Source organism: Gorilla gorilla, chromosome 21 (genome assembly GCF_029281585.2).
Source record: "Gorilla gorilla gorilla isolate KB3781 chromosome 21, NHGRI_mGorGor1-v2.1_pri, whole genome shotgun sequence".
NCBI classification, from domain to species: Eukaryota; Metazoa; Chordata; class Mammalia; order Primates; family Hominidae; genus Gorilla; species Gorilla gorilla.
This window is the reverse complement of record NC_073245.2, coordinates 65,088,950-65,109,740: the sequence shown is the minus strand read 5'-3', so window position 1 is coordinate 65,109,740 and position 20,791 is coordinate 65,088,950.

Genomic DNA, 20,791 nt, shown 5'->3' with positions numbered 1-20,791 from the left:
TACCAACCGATGTGAAAGTCTTTCAGCGTTTTCACAACTGCACCACCGTATCTGTGGTAGTAGCTGAATATCAGTCCCATTTCTAGAATTCAGGTGGAAGGAGGAGGGAAGAAGAAGGGTGTGGGGTTCTCTTTTAGCAGGGCATTGCATTTATTTCCTAAGAACATTCTCCCAAGAAACTAATACCAAAATCTCACTGGGCCAAAGTAGGCCACGTGACAACTACTAACTGCAAAGGGGCACGCATCTGTGTTTTCCAAGCCTCTGCAATCCAGAGAGGCAAGGAAAAGGGAGTTATAACTGGCTTTTGGAAAGCCAGTTCCCAGTTTCTGCTACAGCTTATCATTACGGTTTGGGAAGGGCATGATTAAAGGCCAGCTCGTCTATCCTAGAGGTGGGCAAATTGAGAACAAGGATCTCAGAAAGCAAAAAGCCCAACTTAAAGTAATGCATTATATTTTGAACACTGAATGTTTGACAATACATTTCACGGCTCATTTCCTGCTACTTGTGAATGCTAGTAAACACTCAGAGAGCGAATTCACATTTTTCATGTCAAATATCCTTATGGTTCTCCCCTCCCCCAGCTTGTCAACAGTTAAACAGGCCCCTGTGAGGACAGTCTGTTCACACTATAATCTTCTGCGACACTAAACCTTAATCTGTCTTAAAAATTTCTATTGTTTTTCACTAAAAGGTTATTCCAGAAATGTTTTATAGAGCACATTCATTTTCTTGGCTGAGAATGAATTGCATAATCAGAGACACTCTAACCAATACTGAATCTCCCTTCCCAGTCCAAATTTAAGAATTTCATGTGGATTACTCATTGCCATCTATCTAGCTAATTCAATGTCATTATTTTTCTCTGGTCTAGGCAGAATTTACCCTTCCCTGAAATGAGCTTATCCCATAAGATATTAGTGGAAGGAGAACAATGTTGGTGAAGTTAGAGTCCCTGAAGTCCACACATCCACTCTCAAGCCTGGAATTAAGGATCTGTCAAAGTCTTCCATTAGAAGATAATTTTTTTTTTTTTTTTGAGACGGAGTCTTACTCTGTTGCCCAGGCTGGAGTGCAGTGGCATGACCTTGGCTCACTGCAACCTCTGCCTCCTGAGTAGCTGGGACTACAGGCACCCGAGTAGCTGGGACTACCTGCTAATTTTTGTATGTTTAGTAGAGTCAGAGTTTCACCATGTTGGCTAGGCTGCCCACCTCAGCCTCCCAAAATGGTGGGAGTACAGGCATGAGCCACCGCACCCAGCCTGTTTTTTTTTTTAAAGGATTGCAACTTGCAGATTAATAAAACAGGGAATCAGGAAAGAATTTGACTTAGCAACTAGTGATCTTCCCTAAATACTTGGTTTTGCCTTTGATTTCATTCCCCCACTCGAACCTTACCCTGTTCTTAGCCTAAATCTCACTTACTATACAGATTACAATTTATCTGCCACTTCCTTTCATAGGCTTTCTCTGTCCCGAAGACTGAGTAAGGAACTTTGTCTGAACCTCCTCATCGTCTACTCTCATTTCTAACATCCTAGCAAGTCTGCATCATGGTGCATATGCAGCACTGTCCAATGGAAATGGATGCAAGCCATGTGTGTAATTTAAGAGTCTCTAGTAGCCATTTTAAAAAAGTAAAAATAAACAAGTAAAACTAATTTTAACATATTTTCTTTAATGGAATATGTCCAAAGTAATATCATTTTGATATCTAATCAATATGAAAAATACTAATGGCATATTTTACATCCCTTAAGTAGTTCCAGTGAATGCTTTATATTTACATATCCCTCAATTTATTTCCTTCTTCCCTTCCTTCCTTCCTTCTTCCCTTCCTTTCCCTTCCCTTTCCCTTTCTTCCTTCCTTCCCTCCCTCCCTCCCTCCCTCCCTCCCTGCCTCCTTTCTTTCTTTCTTTCTTTCTTTCTTTCTTTCTTTCTTTCTTTCTTTCTTTCTTTCTTTCTTTCTTTCCTTCCTTCCTTCCTTCCTTCCTTCCTTCCTTCCTTCCTTCCTTCCTTCCTTCGGACAAAGTTTCATTCTTGTTGCCCAGGCTGGAGTGCAGTGGCACAATCTCGGCTCACTGAAACCTCCGCCTACCAGGTTCAAGTGATTCTCCTGCCTCAGCCTCCTAAGTAGCTGAGATTACAGGTGCCTGCCACCAACGCCTGGCTAATTTTTTTTGTATTTTTAGTAGAGGTGGGATTTCACCATGTTGGCCAGGCTGATCTCGAACTCCTGACCTCAGGTGATCCACCCACTATGGACTCCCAAAGTGCTGGGATTACAGGTGTGAGCCACCTCGCCAGGCCTCATAGCTCTCGGTCCAAACCAGCCACATTTCAAGTGCTGGACAGCCACATGAGGCCATAGCAATGACACGTTTCTACACCATTTGGTTGTGCCTATGGGTTTCTTCCCCACTGCACTCAAGAGCAGGGATTATATTTATCTTTCACCACTATACCCCTAGCACCCAGCATATAGTGGAAGCTTAATAAATGTTTGATGAAAAAATAATTGAACAATCCCATCTCTGCCACTATTTAACCATGTGACTTTGGGTTAGTTGATTTCTCTGGAGCGCCTACCTTATTAAAAAAGAAGGTGTCATATTCCATGATTGCCAAGGTCCTCATAAATGTAAACATTCTAGGTCACTTAGTTCAGTTCCCCCCTCCCTCTTGCTCTCTCAGTTAAATCATCTAAGAAGATGCCCTTGATTTTCATTAACGGTGCTGCAAGGCCAGGGTGCAAGAGAAAGACACACAAATTTACCATGCTTCACCTTGCCATATTTTCCCAATTGGTCTTTGGATCTCAGAGATATTAGGATTGTGACACCATTCCATTTTTAAATAGAGTTTATTGTTTTTGTTAGATATAAAAACATCTTCAGTATAGAAATTTGGACAATACAGCAGAATAATCAGAAAACATTATTTATATAGCTACTACAGCAGAGATAAATACAGTTAACACTTTTGTGTCTAACTTTCTGGTGTTCTTTCCTCTGTATTTACCAACAGCAGTATGTTCATAAATAGGCATTTGATGCTTCTTTTAGCAAAATGAGGGTCATAGTAGATGCTTTTTTTCACATCTTTTTTCTTCATCTAACAATATTTTGGGAACATACACCTAAGTCATAAAATGTTAGTTGAAAGCATAATTTGGCTGGGCGCAATATAGAGCTTTATACGAATACATGGAGGTGCCACATTAAGGAGATGAAAGAATAAACCAAGTGGATACCTGTGGAGACAGTTTTCCAGATGGGGGGGAACAGCAAGTGCAAAGGCTTGGTGCTGGGAACAAACCCAGTGTGCTGGTGTGGCTCACACAGGATAAGCAAGGCAGAAAGAGAAGGAAAGTGAGATCAGAACAGCAATGGGAGGCCTGACAGTGCAGCGATTGTGGCCACTTACATAACTAGAGAACCTTCCTCAGAGATAAGAGGAGCTCCTATGGGGGTTTCAGCACCACGCTTGGTGAGGAGGTGGGTGCTACTGGCATCTAGTGGGTAGAGGCCAAGGATGCTGCTCAACGTCCTACAATGCCTAGGACAGTCTCTCACAACGAAGAACTATGTGTACCCAAATGTCAGTAATGCCAGAGTTGAGAAGCCTTGCTCTATAGGAAAATGAGCAGCAAGCAGAAGACCAGTTAAGAAGTTGCCAAAAACAAACAAACAAACAAAATGTAGACTTGAGAAGGTGTTTTGGACTCAGTTGGGAGCAGTGGAGGGGAGAATCAGTAGTCAGCTTCTGCACAGAGTTGAAGATGGAGAGTTTCATGGTTTGCTGATGGATTGGACATGGAGCGGGGGGCAAAGAATGGAATCAGTTGACTTTGAGGTTTGGGGTCCGAGCAGTGTAAAGGGTGAAATTGTTAGTTAACCAAGGTAGAGCAGAGTTTAAAGGAAGTTCAGTGAAGAAGATTAGGAGTCTGGATGTCAGGGGTTTTAGAACTGGATTTGAGAGAGCTGAAGACTGGTTGACATTAAAAAGTAAAGAAGAAGGAACAGCAAGAATGACTTCAGGTATGTGGCCTGGGCAGCCGGTTAAACTGGTTAAATAACAGAGTCCAACCGAGACAGGAAGAGAGTCCAGTTTGTAACTGGAAGACAGCAGGTTTGGCTTTGGACATACTGAGTTGGACTGCACCCAAAGGTAATGGTCACAGCTATTCTATCTCCTCACCTGTCTCTGAGCATCAGCTAAGCTCATGAAGGAAAACTACCTTGTAAAGTTAAAGTCTCTTATATACAGAGTTAAAGTCTCTTATATACAGATGTTGTTTTCAAAGTCACATCACTTAATAGGGCTTTGAGTTTCTCTATCCAATTTCCTGGAAGACCGTAATGTATGTCCTGACACATTCTGCCCTTCAAGAGTCTGATGAGAGTTGACTCTTTGCCCTCAGGGAAAATGCATATTTATTTAGGATGCTTGAAAATTAAGTTTATAGCAATTGAGCTTCCCTTTATTTGGCCTCGGAGCACATTAACGTTCTTTGAATTACACTGTTAAGAACATTTTAAGGGTTATTTTTACATCCGTGAAAGGCTTTCAAAGCTACAGAGCACATAGGATATATCATTCTCAAGGAAGACAACCCTAGGTGATTCTGGAATAATTTTCTTATAAGTGGTAGATAGGGATTATTATTAATTTTTGTTAAGGGACATATTGATAACCCTGTACTAACAAGTCTCCGTATTCCTTATTCCATTTTCTTCCCACAGAATCCCGTGAAGTATGTTCTGTTATTGTCCCGATTTTGCAGACAAATAAAGTGAGGCTTAGAGAAAGCAAGTAGTGCACTCAAGGACCAGTGAGGAGAAGAAATCACAAGATGGATAAAAGATGGAGTGTAAAGGGATCTTAAAGACCATTCAGGCTGGGCCTGGTGGCTCACACCTGTAATCCCGGTACTCTGGGAGGCTGATGCTGGCAGATCACTTGAGCCCAGGAATTTGAGACCAGCCAGGGCAATGTAGTGAAATCCTGTTTCTACAAAAATTAGCCAGGCATGGTGACACGACAGTCTCAGCTACTTGGGAGACTGAGGTGGGAGGATTGATTGAGCCAGGGATGTCGAGGCTGCGGTGAGCAGTGATTGCACCACTGCACTCCAGCCTCGGTGACAGAACAAGACCCTGTCTCAAAAACAAAAACAAACACCAAAAAATCATTCATTTGTTACACCCTGTACTTTACAAATAAGTCAGCTGAAGCCCCCATGAGGCTAAGTGACTTAGCCAAGGTTATGTGGCTAGCAAGCAGAAAATACAGCCATGAGCAAGCATTAGAGGCAAAAGATAGATTTTTGCATCCGCAAACAACTCAATAACAAAGGACACAGATAGAAGAAAGGGAAAGTCAGTCAAGTATTGAGGTTGGAGAGACTGATTCCAGATAAGTAAATCATATAAGGCCTGTGTTTGATGGCCTAGACTTTATCCTTTACTGAGCTGTTTCCCAGACCATATTCTGCAAACACTAGTTCCCTAGGAATTTACTAAGTATTCCATGAAAGTATTCAGTAGTCATGGAAGTTTGGAAAATGCAGGGAATCCCAGGCTGTGAAGTATGCTATGGACATTATAACTCTCCAAGAGGGAGCTAGAATATACAGCAGTTCTTGAAATTTATTTGACCAGCAAATCCATGTCCTCACATAGCTTATGTGAAAGTAGCATTCCTGAGACCACCTGCTTATAAAGAGCTGCTGTGCGGGACAGTTTCAAATGGAGATTAAAATGGGCAATGAGAAATGATGAGAGCCACTTCAAAAAAATACAATTTAGCATAAAAATCTGATTGTGTCAGCATTTCCCTCTTTTTTTTTTTCTTTTTATTGCCGTACTGTTTCACACTTACTATTTGCAGTAGGTGTCTGGCGAGAGGTTGTGTGAAGTGATGGGGAAAAAGAGGAAAGGACTTACACAGTTTCAGAAATTCCTGGAAGGCTCCTTTGGAGTCTAATGTTTCTTTGTGTGTTTGCTTGCTTGTTTTCCCCACATAAAGAGATACCACATATGGATTTGAACTCCATTCTGCAATCCACCCACCTAGACCTAGACCCGCATTCTACATGAATTGCAAGACTGATCCTGTTGCTATGCAGGACCCTGGTGTGTGGGAGGATGTAAGGAGCCCACGTGTGGACCCACAGTGAAAGGAAGCATGTACATTTTATTTTATTTATGTATTTTATTATTATTTTTTTTTTTGAGACGGAGTCTTGCTCTGTCCCCAGGCTGGAATGCAGTGTTGTGGTCTCAGCTCACTGCAAGCTCTGCCTCCCGGGTTCACGCCATTCTCCTGCCTCAGCCTCCTGAATAGCTGGGACTACAGGCATCCGCTACCACGCCCGGCTAATTTTTTGTATTTTTAGTAGAGACGGGGTTTCACCGTGTTAGGCAGGATGGTCTCGATCTCCTGACCTCATGGTCCGCCCGCCTCGGCCTCCCAAAGTGCTAGGATTACAGGCGTGAGCCACTGCGCCCAGCCTTTAATAGTAATTTCTTGATAGACTTGTGGTGAAATTAAATGAGATACTTCAAGGAAAGTTCTGAGTGAGCATTCAGTAAATGTTAACTATTATTCTTAGCATTTTAATCATCATTTTGATACTTGCTAAAAGAATTGAGAGAGACCAGGAGAGTTTCAAGAGGCAGTAGCTAAGGCTAACTGCCATTTTTGCCGAAATCTGACTATCATCCTAACACTCAAACGTCAAAGGCAATTTAAAAATGAAACTTGAGAAAGAGGCCAGGCGTGGTGGCTCACACCTGTAATCCCAGCAGTTTGGGAGACCAATGCAGGAGGATCACTTGAGCCCAAGAGTTCAAGACCAGCCTGGGCAACATGGCAAAACCCCATCTTTACAAAAAATACAAAAATTAGCCAGATATGGTGGCACATGCCTGTAGTCCCAGCTCAATTGGGAGGCTGAGGCAGCGGAAGGATCAACTGAGCCCAGGATATTGAGGCTGCAGTGAGCTGTGATCACACCACTGCACTCCAGTCTGGGCAACAGAGAGAGAAAAAAAGAGAGAAAGAGAAAGAAATTATTTCAAAACAATTTCTGTAAAATATGGATATGAATGAATATGGGAAGACTTACTTAAAGAATACTGTTGATACTTTTTGCAATTTATTTTTAAACTAGCATGAAGTACCTAGCTAAGCAAAAAAGGACTCTCAAAGTCAGATATTTGAATAGCGTCTGTGGCAGAGCGGCAATACACATGATATACAGTTGCTTTGTAGTCGTGGGCTCTTTAATTGAGCAGACTGATGTGTTGCTCACATAATAGATGTGCGGAGTAGAATGAGTGCCAGACAGGATTATTTCCCCTCCTCAAAGCAATGCATTTGAAGTGCAGATGAATACAAACCATTTAGGAAATAATTGGTCTGACCCAGTAGCAGAAGTGGCCATTTTGGCAGCAGGGAGAAAGGTGTTACTCAGGTGACAGGAGGCAATGAGGCTAAGATGTAGAATGCAAGATTTCTCCGGTTTTAAACCTGTCAGCATAAGAAATAAAGAAAAATTGCAAACACAGTTCCAACCTTTCTGATGCCAGTCTTTCAGACTTTGTTAAAAAAAAAAAAAAGGATTAAAAAAATCTCTCTCTCTTTTTCTCTTTTATTACTTCTATATCAGGGGTTAGCAAAATTTGGCCCGTGGGGCCAAACCAGCCCACTACCTGATTTTATAAGTAAAGTCTGTTTTTAAACATAGCTATGTTCATTCATTTACACATTGTTCATGGCTGCTTTTATGCTACCGTGGCAGAGTTGAGTAGTTGTACAGAGACCTTATGAGCCACAAAGCTTAAAATATTTTTTATCTGGTCCTTAACAGAAAATATTTGTTGACTCTTGATCTACAGCTGTAGTTCAATCAAGGCCACTCCCATCTCTTTGCTTAAAATCCTTAAATGACATGCTGTTGTTCCCCTAAGTTTGAATTTTAAATGTGGTTTAAAAGATCTACAAGCTGGCCTCTCTCTACCATGCTGACTTCACCTCTCCACTATCTGCTCCACACCTTTACTCCAGATACACAAAAGGACATTTAGTTCCTCCGAGGATTCACACTCAGTCTTGTCCCTAGGTCTTTGCATGTACTGCTCCCTCTACCTAGAACATGCTTCCCCAGCTTTCCTTCCTCTCTTTACCAAGATTGTTTTGCATTTTTCTCATTGCCAGTAAGCTCTTAAATTGCTCTATGTGCTCTGTTTCTTCAGGTGTAAGTTCTACTTCTCTTTGTTTTAGGGTTTTCACATTCCTCAAATGATGATTAGTGATTGTTCTCCATTTTTGTACTTGAGATTATCCATTTGCTTGTGCTACCTATTGAAGTAGGACCTGGAGTTGTGGCTTTAATTTTGATGAGAGCTGGGGAGCAGAGGCAATTCTGTACCTGCTCTGCTGAGTACTCCCCACCACTCTGAGTGAAACTCTGTGTCCTCTGCTCTAACCTGCAGGCAGATGCTTTCCAGCTATTGCCTGGTCTAAGAGGGAGAGTTGCAGGGGTCAGTCATCTTGACCTGGTCCTCCAAAGAATTACCTTGTCATTTCACCATCGATTCTCTCTTTTTCTTTTTCCACCTCTGAGCATGAAACACCCTTGATGGAAATCCAGTTGTAAGAACAGACTATTTCTTACCTTCATGTGAGATGTAGGTAATATTTCATGTTCCTTTCTTTAAAAAATCATATTTTCTACTTTTCTGGGGACTTAATGCAGAAGAATTTAGCCTGTAGCATGCACTCCACCTGTCAACTTGAAAGAGAAGATATTGCTTATTACGTCTTTTATGCGAAACTGTAACCTCCACAATGGTGTGGATCACCACATCTGTCTTTTTCACAATTGGGTAATTGCTACCTATGGCAAAATCTAAAACATGGCAAGTGCTCAATAAATATGCATTGAATGAAACAACAAATGGAGAGTGGTGGATTACTGGTAACTCATGTTTGCTACCAGGTGAACCAACATCCCCACAGCACAATTAAGCCTAGACTCCAGTTTTAAAAAATGAAAATAGAGCAAAGAATCTTAGCCAAAACATCTTTATACTTTTTATTCTCATTTTTGTCCATCATTATTGTAACAGGAAGAAGCTCTCAGCTTCTTAGCAAGTGTTCTAGTACATAGTGTGCAATGAAAAGATGAGCTTTAGTCAAAATCATGAGAGATGTAAAGGTACAATTATGTCTCCCTTTTGGTCATTTCCCACAAATATGTAGTGGCATGGATTTCCTCATGTTGATCCCATTTCAGTCAGGGAAATGCCATCTCAGTTCTCTCCAAGATGTACAGTGAAGTCCCAATCAAGCACATTAATATCACAATGCCATTTTTTCCCCTATTATCCACTCCACTCTTTACAACTGGTTTATCTTGTATTCATCCTCAGGGGCCTCAGTTTTCAGCTAAATAACCTTTTAAACAGTTCTTGTGTTTTCCTAAATTTTGTATCACTTTTACAACATTGGATGATATTTAGATATAAATCTATGAATGTGATTACCTTAGGTGTATATTTATATACAAAGAAAATGCATGATCAACCATATAACTAGAGCATCAAGATTTTGAAGTGTGGTTTCACGTTTAACAAGTATATTTAAGTATATTTAACTGATTCAGAGAAAACTTATGAAAACAAAGAACAAATTATTTAGGGATGACTAGTATCAATGTCATGTGGATATCGAAAAAATTTGAAAATAGTTTTGAAAGAACGGAAGCCCAGGAAATACACTAATCAAGCTGTCATAATAAAACAAGTTCACCATTTAATGCCATATACTTCTCAATAGTTAAGTTTCTGAGAAACTTCCAGAGTCCATGCTTTATCCCAAATATAAGATTCTGTGCCATTCATTGGCAGAGAAAATTCAGAGGAACAGTGTTTGCTCCTGTGCAGATGACATATTTGTTCCCACAACCACTTGATTGACCCGAAGCCAGTGTCTTTTCCCAAATGCCAGGCTAAGGTATAAATCACTGGGCTGCAAAAAGTCATTAAGTTGTATCAGCTAACTTCAGGTATATTTAAAACCCACCAACATGACTATGCATTTTCTTTTGAAAGAATTATGAGCATAGAGATACGGCACTATGCATATGACTTTTCAGTATGTGTTGAAGCACCACCATCTTTAGTGACATGACTTAGTGAAGGAACTTTATCCCTTGACAATGAGTGGAAGCTCATTCTGATGAACCACACCCTCTTACACGAGCATGCTCATGTCTAATAAAGCCGAATACTTTTTTAAAAACACTCATCTTAACTTCCAGCTTCAGTGCTGATATCTAAATAACTTGAGAATTATCAACTCTACCCATACAACAAAAAACCTGGACAAACTAAAAATCAACAATTTTTTTTGGACCCATTGGAGCACCGATGTCACAGGCCAAACCACCACCATGAAATCTGGAAAGACAGGCAATTGCAGTCAGAGCTGAGATTGGCTTACCCAGAGGCCAAAGCGGCAAGGGCCAAGTACTGGCAGGAGCAGTTAAATGCTAATTTTTAGGAGTTGCTGGAGGCTGAGTGTGGACTAGTATGAGGGTAAGAACTCCTGTGGACTCCGTCTTAGGAGAGAGCCCCCACACCATCATGGGTTTCATCTTTAAGAACCAGAACCACATCAGGTTCTCATGGTGAAGGTCTGACATAGATTTCCTTCTGGCTCTCCCTAGAGGGAGAGAATAGCAATCATTATGAAGTAAGCCCTACATGCTCTCCATTAAAACAACAACAACAACAACAACAGCTTACTCTCCAGGAAAAAGGGCTTTGCCAAGCTCTATTCCAGCTAGAAGAGGGGAAGTTCTCCCACTGTACTTCCCCCAAGCCCAATGGCCACAATTAGAACTATTTGAACTCAAAATAAATAAAGTGGTATTGGATTACAACCCAAATGATAAAATAAATATATAAATAAGTCCATACTGATAAAAACAAATAATTGGATGGGTAACACACACACAACACACACACACACACACACACACACACACACACACACACACATATGCATGCGCAGAATAATTGACTAATATTCCATGCAGAATACTTCTAGATAATTTATATAGATATTCAACCATCAAGGAGGAGGAGCCTCCTGCTTTGGCATGGGCTACACAGAGTGACTTCTTTCCAACGCATACAGCATGAAAAAGGGATGACAGGGAAGAGTAACTTTATAGTTGAGAAACCTGACAAACCCAACCTTGACCAAGCGCACAAGGTTGATATCAATGGTGATGAGTCACAAACTATTGACTCTAGATAAAAGCATGTACCCCTGATATGTTCTGATGAAATTGGCACTTCATCTCTGTGATATTCCACCCCCAAACATACAACCCCAGTGTCATGATGAGAAAAACATTTTTAAAAATCCCAATTGCGGAATAGGCAGCAAAATGTTTGACTAGTATTTCTCAAAACTCTCAAGATCATCAAAAACAAAGAAAGTCTGAGAAACTGTGAGAAATGGCCTGCTATGGTTTGAATGTTTGTACCCCTCCAGAATTCTTATCGAAACTTAATCACCAAGATGATGGTATTAAGGGGTGGGGCATTTTAGGAAGTGATTAAATCATGAGGACTCTGCCCTCACGAATGGGATTAATGCCCTTATCAAAGTGTGAGAAGGAAGTAGCTGGGCCCTTTTGCCTTTTATTGCCTTCTGCCATGTGATGATGCAGCAAGGAGGCACCATCTTGGTTGCAGAGATATTTCATCTGACATTGAATCTGCCATTGCCTTGATTTTGGACTTCCCAGCCTCTAGAATGATAAGAAATAAATTCCTATTATTTATAAATTACACAGTCTCCCAGTTTTGTTTATTTGTCTGTTTGTTGTTTGTTTTTTATAACAGCACAACTGACTGGGACACTGTTACAGCCAAGAGGAGCCTAAAGAGACATAATGACTATGTGTATTGCAGTATCCTGGGTTCTGGAACAGAAGAAGGATATTAGGTAAAAACAAAGGAACTCTGAATAGACCATTGACTCTAGTTAAAAATAATATATCAATATTGGTTCATTGGTTGTGCTAAATGTATTATACTCAGATGATAATAATAGGAGAAACTGGGTATGGGGTGAATGGGAAGGAACACTTTGTACTATAATGGCTTCAGTTTTCTATAAATCCAAAATTTGTTTATAAAATGAAGAGTTTATATAAAAATGGAAAAAATAAAAACAAAACTTAGTTCACCTTAGAATCAGCAGCCAATATCAAATGAGAGAAATTATCTGGCATTCATGTGCAGTTGGGCCTTTCAGAATATCCACCTTCATTCCTCATTTTCTGATTCTTTCTGAAGACCTCAACTCCTGAACCCAGTTCTGTCTCTTGCTTGTACAAGGGAATATGTACTGAGCATATGATGTCAGATTTTGCTTCATGTATGTTTTTGATATATGGTCTGATATTTTCTTCTACCTCTCCATCAGAATTTAGCATTAATAAAGATATTTAAAATGATTACTAGCATAATAAGGTCCAGACTATCAGACTTACCAAGGCTGCAAGTTCAAGAACTCTTCTCCCATGCAGGATTTCTCAGTAGAAGCTGGATTGGTGAGCATAGACATTATAGGGCTGACTCTACCAATCCTCTTAGGCATAATAGAGAAATTGTTGCAGGGGAGGAGGAGGAGGAGGAAAGACACTAGTTTCCCGTAAAACAAAGCAAGTAGTTTTCTATGATAGCATTCTGTGGTCATTTATTTTTGAGAGATTCTAGACCAGCTTAAAAAAAACCAAAGCATGCTTCTTTAGGGTAGAACTGCTCAGTTCTCACGTGCTAATCTAAATGAATATCCCATACAGAGATATGGAAAGTAATAATTCCTCAACTTATTTAATTATGGACTTTTTTGGTGGTGATGGTAGTGATGGTGGTGGCATGCCTATTACCACTGTGAGACTTAATAAAAGAGAATTTCAAAAACACTATCTTACAGGCATAAATGGCCCCGCGTACTGATTACAGTATTGTCAACAAATGTTGAAACATAAATTATGTGTAAGACAACCTGTTTCTCACAAGCTTACACATGTGGACTCTCCTACTTTGTTCCAGTTCCTTCTATGAAGGGCTGGCAGTCTAAGGGTCAGATCAGGCAAAGCAGAAGTGAAAATTACTTAGTTTATTTTCTTCATCACCGAAGTCAGCTGGAGGTACAAGAGGTGAAGTTAAATGCACAAAACACCTTCCTTTCCATTGTGTTATACAATTTTTCCTGTTGCTTTCTTGAACTTTGTTTGCCCAATATGGAGCCAGTCTCCTCCAGTGGGTTGTGGCTCCTCTACCTATTATTCGCTTCATTTGCAAGTAGATATTCTAATTTTTATGTTTCTATTACTGAAGGGCCCCAGTGCCAGTGAAACCAGGAGTGGTTAAGTGCAATTCCACCTAGACTGAGACCTCTCCTCTCTTTCTTAGTCAGAGGCCAGTGGTACGTGTGGCTCATGTCTTCTGCAGTCATAATGTGGCAAACATTCTGTGATATCAGTCTTCTTTTTTTTTTTTTTTGGAGATGGAGTTTCACTCTTGTCGCCCAGACTGGAGTGCAATGATGCGATCTTGGCTCACTGCAACCTCCGCCTCACGGGCTCAAGTGATTCTCCTGCCTCAGCCTCCCAAGTAGCTGGGATTACAGGCATGCACTACTATCCCTGGCTAATTTTTGTATTATTGGTAGAGATGGGATTTCACCATGTTGGCCAGGCTGTTCTCGAACTCCTGACCTCAGGTGATCTGCCGGCTTTGGCCTCCCAAAGTGCTGGGATTACAGATGTGAGCCACTGCACCTGGCCCAGTCTTCCTGTTTGGTTTATTTCTCACCCATTTCTTACCGCCAGTCAAGGTCTTTTCAAAGCTTCCATTTTACCTACATTTACTAATTTAACTCAATTTACATGTCTAAATGAATATTGGAAACTGTCTACCAAATGATTCCCTTTCATCAATACTGCATTCACAACACAATCTAGCTGGAGAGAGGATAGAAATATTTCTGTATATAAATACCATACAAAAACCTAACGCAGAATCTAAAAATAAACTAGTAAATTACTATTTTATTGGAGTGCCTTTTTGTTATATTCTTTAAAACAAATTGGAGTTGAATCTCATTCTTTAGGACAATAACTATTAGTTTCCCCGTTGTATGTGGGGGAAATTAGTCTACAAGAAGTCTACAGACTTGGCAATGTGACCAAGCTGTATAAGACATAGGTCATGGACACCTAAAGCAGCTTCCTCTCTATAAATGCTCATGTTTGCTTTGTTGCGGGATTCCAATAGACAGCATGCTTGGTGAAACATGGTCTTTCAAATTGGGTGGGGTCAATTAGTACCTGACAATGTCTAAAAAGGAATTCATAAATAACTAAACATTAACAACATGGCCATTGTATTACTACATGATTTTCAATATCATTAAAGTATGTTGCTGCTTCTTAAGGTTGATTTATAAGTGACATACAGATGACTAGTGCAAAATCCTGGTGCTTCCCTGTTTTACTAAAATACACTGAGAGGACTTCTGATGTTGATTCTGTATGCACAGCAGATTGTGTGCTCCACCTCCACCTAAGGTTTTGGTCTGTGGCATGCTATGGAATTACTCATAAGGCAGCATATTATGGAGTTGTGATTTCATTGAAATTGGTAAGATGTGGTAATGAAATCATTCCTTATAACATGTTTCAGGTCTATTAAACAAGCACATTGAGGAATTCCTGTTTTATCTGAAGTAAGCCTGTCACCATAACCTAATTGCAATGTCTATGCACCAGGAAGAACGTAGCATTCTTGGGATGATTTTAGGAATTAATTATTTAAGTTTCCTATTTCCACTTAATAATCTTCACAGATTAGTGCATTACACTTATCCCTTTATGATTTGCAAATTTGTCTAATTATGGTTCCTGGTACCTCCAAGCACAACATTCTTAAATGTGTTCATTCCAATCTATGGGAAGGATTGCTGAGCCAGGGCATCCGTAGGTAAGAAAAACTTTGTAGGGCCAATCTACTAATAAAACCTGGCATGATGCTTGCTGCAAAGATGCTGCCTGTCAAAGGCTTAATCAGGGAGAATAATCTTGCCCACTCTTGCATCCAGGAAAGTCACTGTTTATGACTTCAGGGAGTAATGTCTTGTTAATTTAAGAGAGAAGCTGGGAGCGAACCCTTCTAGAAAAGCACATAAAGGGCTGGGGTGGGGGAGGCTTATTTAGGGTGCTTTTTACCTATTCCATATCAGTGAAGTTTAAAAGAATTACAAGAAATCTTGTAGCTTGTCATTTTTTGGGGGAGCTGGTTGATGATCTTCGGCCTCTGCATACCACCTACACATTGCCCTGATCAGTTAAAACTGTATTTGCATTGGGATTTAGGTCAGTCGTAGAGAAGCTACTGCATAGATCCTCACTACTTAAAGTGTGGCTCCCTGATGGGTGGTATTAGCATCACCTGGGACCTTGTTAGAAAAGCAGACTCTTAAACCCCACCCCAGACCTATGGAATCAGAGTCCACGTTTTAACAAGCTCTCTGGGATAGTCATATGCACAGTCAAATTTGAGAAGCACTGATTTAGGGCATGCATCTCCAAAGTGGGGTGCATTTACCCCAAGGAGTGTCCAAGAAGATTCACCAGGGACCATAAGTCACAAAAATTTATTTACTTTCGTATACTTGTATTATTTCTATCTTGTGAATTTTAATAACATATATAATATTGTAATATTGTACATGAACAAAACTTATCAACAAACACATATTGGTTGTGCATGCTAAAAAGCTTCCTAACAACAAAATATTTGCCTTGCACTAGTCTTCCTCCAAGTATGGGCTGCAAACTACCTTTATCAGGATTAAATGGAGAAGGCTGATTAACCATGTAGATCTCTGGGATCCAACCTGACCCAGTGAAACAATCTCTGGGAGTTGGCATTGGAAATCTGCATTCTGAACAAGTTTCAAGGGCAGTTTGAGAACGACTGGGTTAGACCGCCTTCTGCCTGCTTTGTTTGAAGTGTGATAGTAGATGTTTGCTTGCTCCCCAACCCAACATCACTGTATCTTCTGTCTTACATTTGGCCCAACACCCAACCATGAAGATTTTCATTATATAGGTTGAGAATCCCTAATCCAAATCCAAAAATCCAAAATCCAAAGTCTGAAATGCTCCAAAATCTGCAATTTTTTGAACCCCAACCTAAGGTAGTGACACATTTTCTTTCTGATGGTTCAGTATACACCAACTTCGTTTCATGCACAAAACTATGTAAAATACTGTATAAAATTAGTTTCAGGCTATATGTATAGGATATTTATGAAAAATAAATGAATTTTGTGTTCACACTTGCCTACCATCCCTAAGATATCTCATTATGTATATGCAAATATTCCAAAATCCAAAAAATATCCAAAATATGAAACACTTCTGGTCCCAAGGGATACTCAACCTATATTATTTTATGGCATTTACATCATTTGTATATCATTATATCATTTCATTATGTCATTTAATAAAAATATCACTATGATGATTTTGGAATATTTTTCAGGTTCTATAGATATGTATCATGAACAAAGGAAACAGTAGCCTTCCCACATACCCTCCTTTCCTAGAGTCAGTTGATATCTGGGCTTGTGAACTCTCCTGCCAGCCTCCAAGACAGGGAGTTAATAGCCAAAACCAAATGGAGCTCAGAAACCCATAGTGGTCAGGAGGTGATTCATACAGGTATCATTTCTTAACATTCCTCTGCAATATAGGAAGAAACCAGGTATAGATTCTACAGAGGTCTTAAATTGGAAGGCAATTCAACCCATTTCTGACTTTCAGAGAGGCCCAAGTAACAATGTTGGCCAAGGTTAGGCATCCCTTTGCATGCTCTTGATTTTCCTATTTGTTTCCCACATGGTTCAAAAAGCATGTAGACAGTGGCCGGACACGGTGGCTCACGCCTGTAATCCCAGCACTTTGGGAGGCCGAGGCAGGTGGATCACGAGGTCAGGAGATCAGGACCATCCTGGCTAACACGGTGAAACCCCGTCTCTACTAAAAAAAAAAATACAAAAAAATTTAGCCGGGCATGGCGGCATGCACCCGTAGTCCCAGCTACTCAGGAGGCTGAGGCAGGAGAATGGTGTGAACCCAGGAGGTGGAGATTGCAGTGAGCCGAGATGGCACCACTGCACTCCAGCCTGGGCAACAGAGCGAGACGCCATCTCAAAAAAAAAAAAAAAAAGGCATGTAGACAGTAAGCCAACTTTTCACATGTTTGCTTTGCTGGGGAGGAGGGGTTCCAACAGACAGCATGCTTGCTAAGACAGCATCTTTCAGGCTGGGCAGGGGCAATTAACACATGATAATATTTTTAAAGGAATTCATAAGTATCTAAATATTAACAACATAGCCACTACATTTCTTTTTCTTTTCTTTCTTTCTTTTTTATTTTTGTTTTTAGATGGAGTTTCACTGTTGTTGCCCAGGCTGGAGTGCAATGACGCAATCTCGGCTCACTGCAACCTCTGCTTCCCAAGTTCAAGCTATTCTCCTGCCTCAGCTTCCCAAGTAGCTGGGATTACAGGCACCCGCCGCCACGCCCACATAACCACTATATTTCTACATGATTTTCAATACCTTAAAGTATGTTGCTGCTTTTTAAATTGATTTATAAGTGACACTGTGCACAGTGGGGCATAGAGACAAACAAGATAGAGTCATTGTGCAGAACAGCTTGAAGTCCAATGTGAAAAAGTCACACGATCAATTAAATACAGAATAAAGTGCAAAATGAAAAACAATGGAATCCTGGGAAAAATCTATGGAAATGTCCAATAAGAGAGCCATTCCATCTCCCTCGACAAGGTAGCAGGAGAGGTAAAGGAAGGCTCCACAGCAAGGTTTCTCACCTGCTAGACCGAGCTTGAAGAATGAGTGAGATTTTACCAGGTAGAGAAAGGAGGGCAGATGCAGAGAACAAATTTATTATTTCTAGACTCCATTCCTGCTGTTTCTTCTATCTTCCATTTTATATAGTTTTTATATAGTGCAATGTGGGATGGGCTCATTCTATCACCATCATCATCATCATCATCAACATCAACATCATTATCAACAATATTATTGGTTCCTTAGTACGTGCCTTGCACATGTGCTTTCATGTGTGTTTTTTAATTTAATTCTCAAAACCGCCCTGGGATCATGTTCTACCATTATTCCTGCCTTTCAAATGGGGAAGTAGAGGAACAGAAGCATAAGTAACTTGCCCAAGGTCACCCAGCTAGTGAGACGTGTGATAGGATTTAGACGTAGGTAATCAGACTCATGACGTCTGTCAAGATAACTTGTTCCTGGTTGGTCACTGGCCCCATTAACAAGACATACATCCATTAGTAGAGTCAAGGGTCATAGCCATGGCTTCAGTCACTGAATTAACTTTCCAGGTGAAGCTAAGTCCACAAGCTGTTGCCCCTGGTGACCAAACTAAAGTGCTCTTCAGAAATCCATCATGTGCCATATTATTTTTATTCCTGAACTAGGTGATTTGTTGCGATGCTGCCAATTATCTGGCAATCACCTGCCAGTTCTGGAAATAAACCCCACTATCGTTTAGAGAGCAATAAAGGGGAGCCCTTGATGTATGGGAGTTGGCAGGAAGACGTGGATCCCACCACCCTCTAAATCCAGTCTAGGCTAAGTTAAACACTGTTGACCTATCTGGGCTGCAGATTTGGTCCCCATCCAATGCACTCTTTGGATTGTGGATCTGTGTCTCTGAGACTGTGAATACGGTCCTTTTCCCCAGCACTAAACTTCTCCTAAAATTTACTTTCCAAAACATTATTTTTAATATTAAACAACCTCAAAATGCATTTTTCATGTTTATTGCCAGTGCATAAAATTACAATGCTGTGAACATTTTTAGCAGCATACCAATATCATGATCCATAATTTAAAAGGTGACTTTAGTATGGCAGTAAATTTCATGAGACACTGAAACCTCTGCAGAAAGTAGACAAATTAGGGGCCAGCCATTCAACCAACGTTTGAGAGGATGTGGTTAATTACTATGTTTCCACCATTAGAGAGAACTGTGGGAACAACTGTTGTCTGCTCAGCGGTAGAACAGTGGTATGGGAAATAATGGGAGACGGGGTTTGCAAACTGTCCTTTAGGAAGACGTTGATGACGTTTAGTCCATGTAGGGGGAGTGATGAAATCAAGGTAAGAGGAATATGACTTCACAGATTTCCCCCAATTAAAAAAAAGAAAAAAGGAAAAAAATCAGCAGACGCACCCACACCAAGGCTGTGTTGAGTCTACTAGAAGGTGAATGCTGTGTGTCGGGAGTGAGGCTATTAGCTCTCACTGGCTGAGTTTCACAGTTTGAAATTAATTTTTTTTTTCTGTATTTTCGCCCTCCTGAGGTCCTGACCAATTGCCACTTTGTCGGTGAGCTTTTTTAATTTTCAAGGAAGGTAGGTAGTGTGTGAAACAAATCAATTGCTTCTTCAGAAACCATATCTGCATGGCTTCTCACTTTAGCTTCTGCCAAGCTGGCGGCAACCTCAATTTTTTTTTCTCCAAAAGGTACGAGGCCCAATTAGGAAGCCAAGTGAATATGGAAACAGTTACATCAGGCACAGAAACTGCACAAGGATCACTTTCTTGGCAGAAGGTGATGGCTGATGGAAGTGGGGTGAGATTCTGGACAACGTGCATGTGCCTTCAAGTGGATACGGGGGTTGCTGGTTCTCTCTGTGTGCTCACACGAAGGACCTGGTGACAGCAGGAAGATAATTACCAAGTGAAAAGCTCTAATGAAGCCATGGAAATTAGCACACCCCCAACAAGTTACAGGGCCGAAAGCACGAGCACGCACACACGCCCACGTGTGCAGGCACACGTCCCAAATGATGTGTTTAACATGACTCGCCCACCCTGGCATCGTTACTCTATTTAGGCTAATGATGTTGGGGACAATCAGAGCTATCACTGCTCTGAAAATGATCAGTACCATATAGAAAAGCCCCCTGGGGAAATTTGGCCTGTTAAGGCTTTTCAGGTCTGATGGATTTTTTTAATCTATCCGCCAGACTGCTTTGAAAGCTAAATAGATGCCCATCAACAGGCTGTCTGTCAATGATCAACAACTTCACATATTTTGCTTGTGTTGACATGTTAGTTTCAATCTAATGGGTTGCTTGCCAGATGGCTGCTGTCCTCATTAGGGACTCTGAGGACATCAAGTAAGTATTCTTTGGGCTGGTTTATGGACAAAACAGGATGGCCCTTTGTTTCTAACTATTTTCTAAACTATTTTTGTTCTAACTATTTTAAAAGGTCTGAATTAACAGATGGATGGGCTTTAAGGAAGGTGTGTCTATGGCTATCATGAACATGTATGTATGAACATATATAGTGGGCATTGGCAACACAATTCCTTCCTGTTTACTTAACTGAGAATAGAGGTTGTGCTACATCAGGACAAAAATATACATTTAGGAAAAGTGAACTTTGGTTCGGAAATGACTTAAGTGATGGCAACTGAAAGTTTGAACTCATTAAACATACCAGATCAAGTATTCTTTAACATCTTGGCTTCTGAGGATTATCACATTTCTCTCTGTAGCATGACTCAAAAGCTTAACATGTTGTCGTGTCCCAGGGCAGGGTTATTAAGTTCTCTATGCTTTCC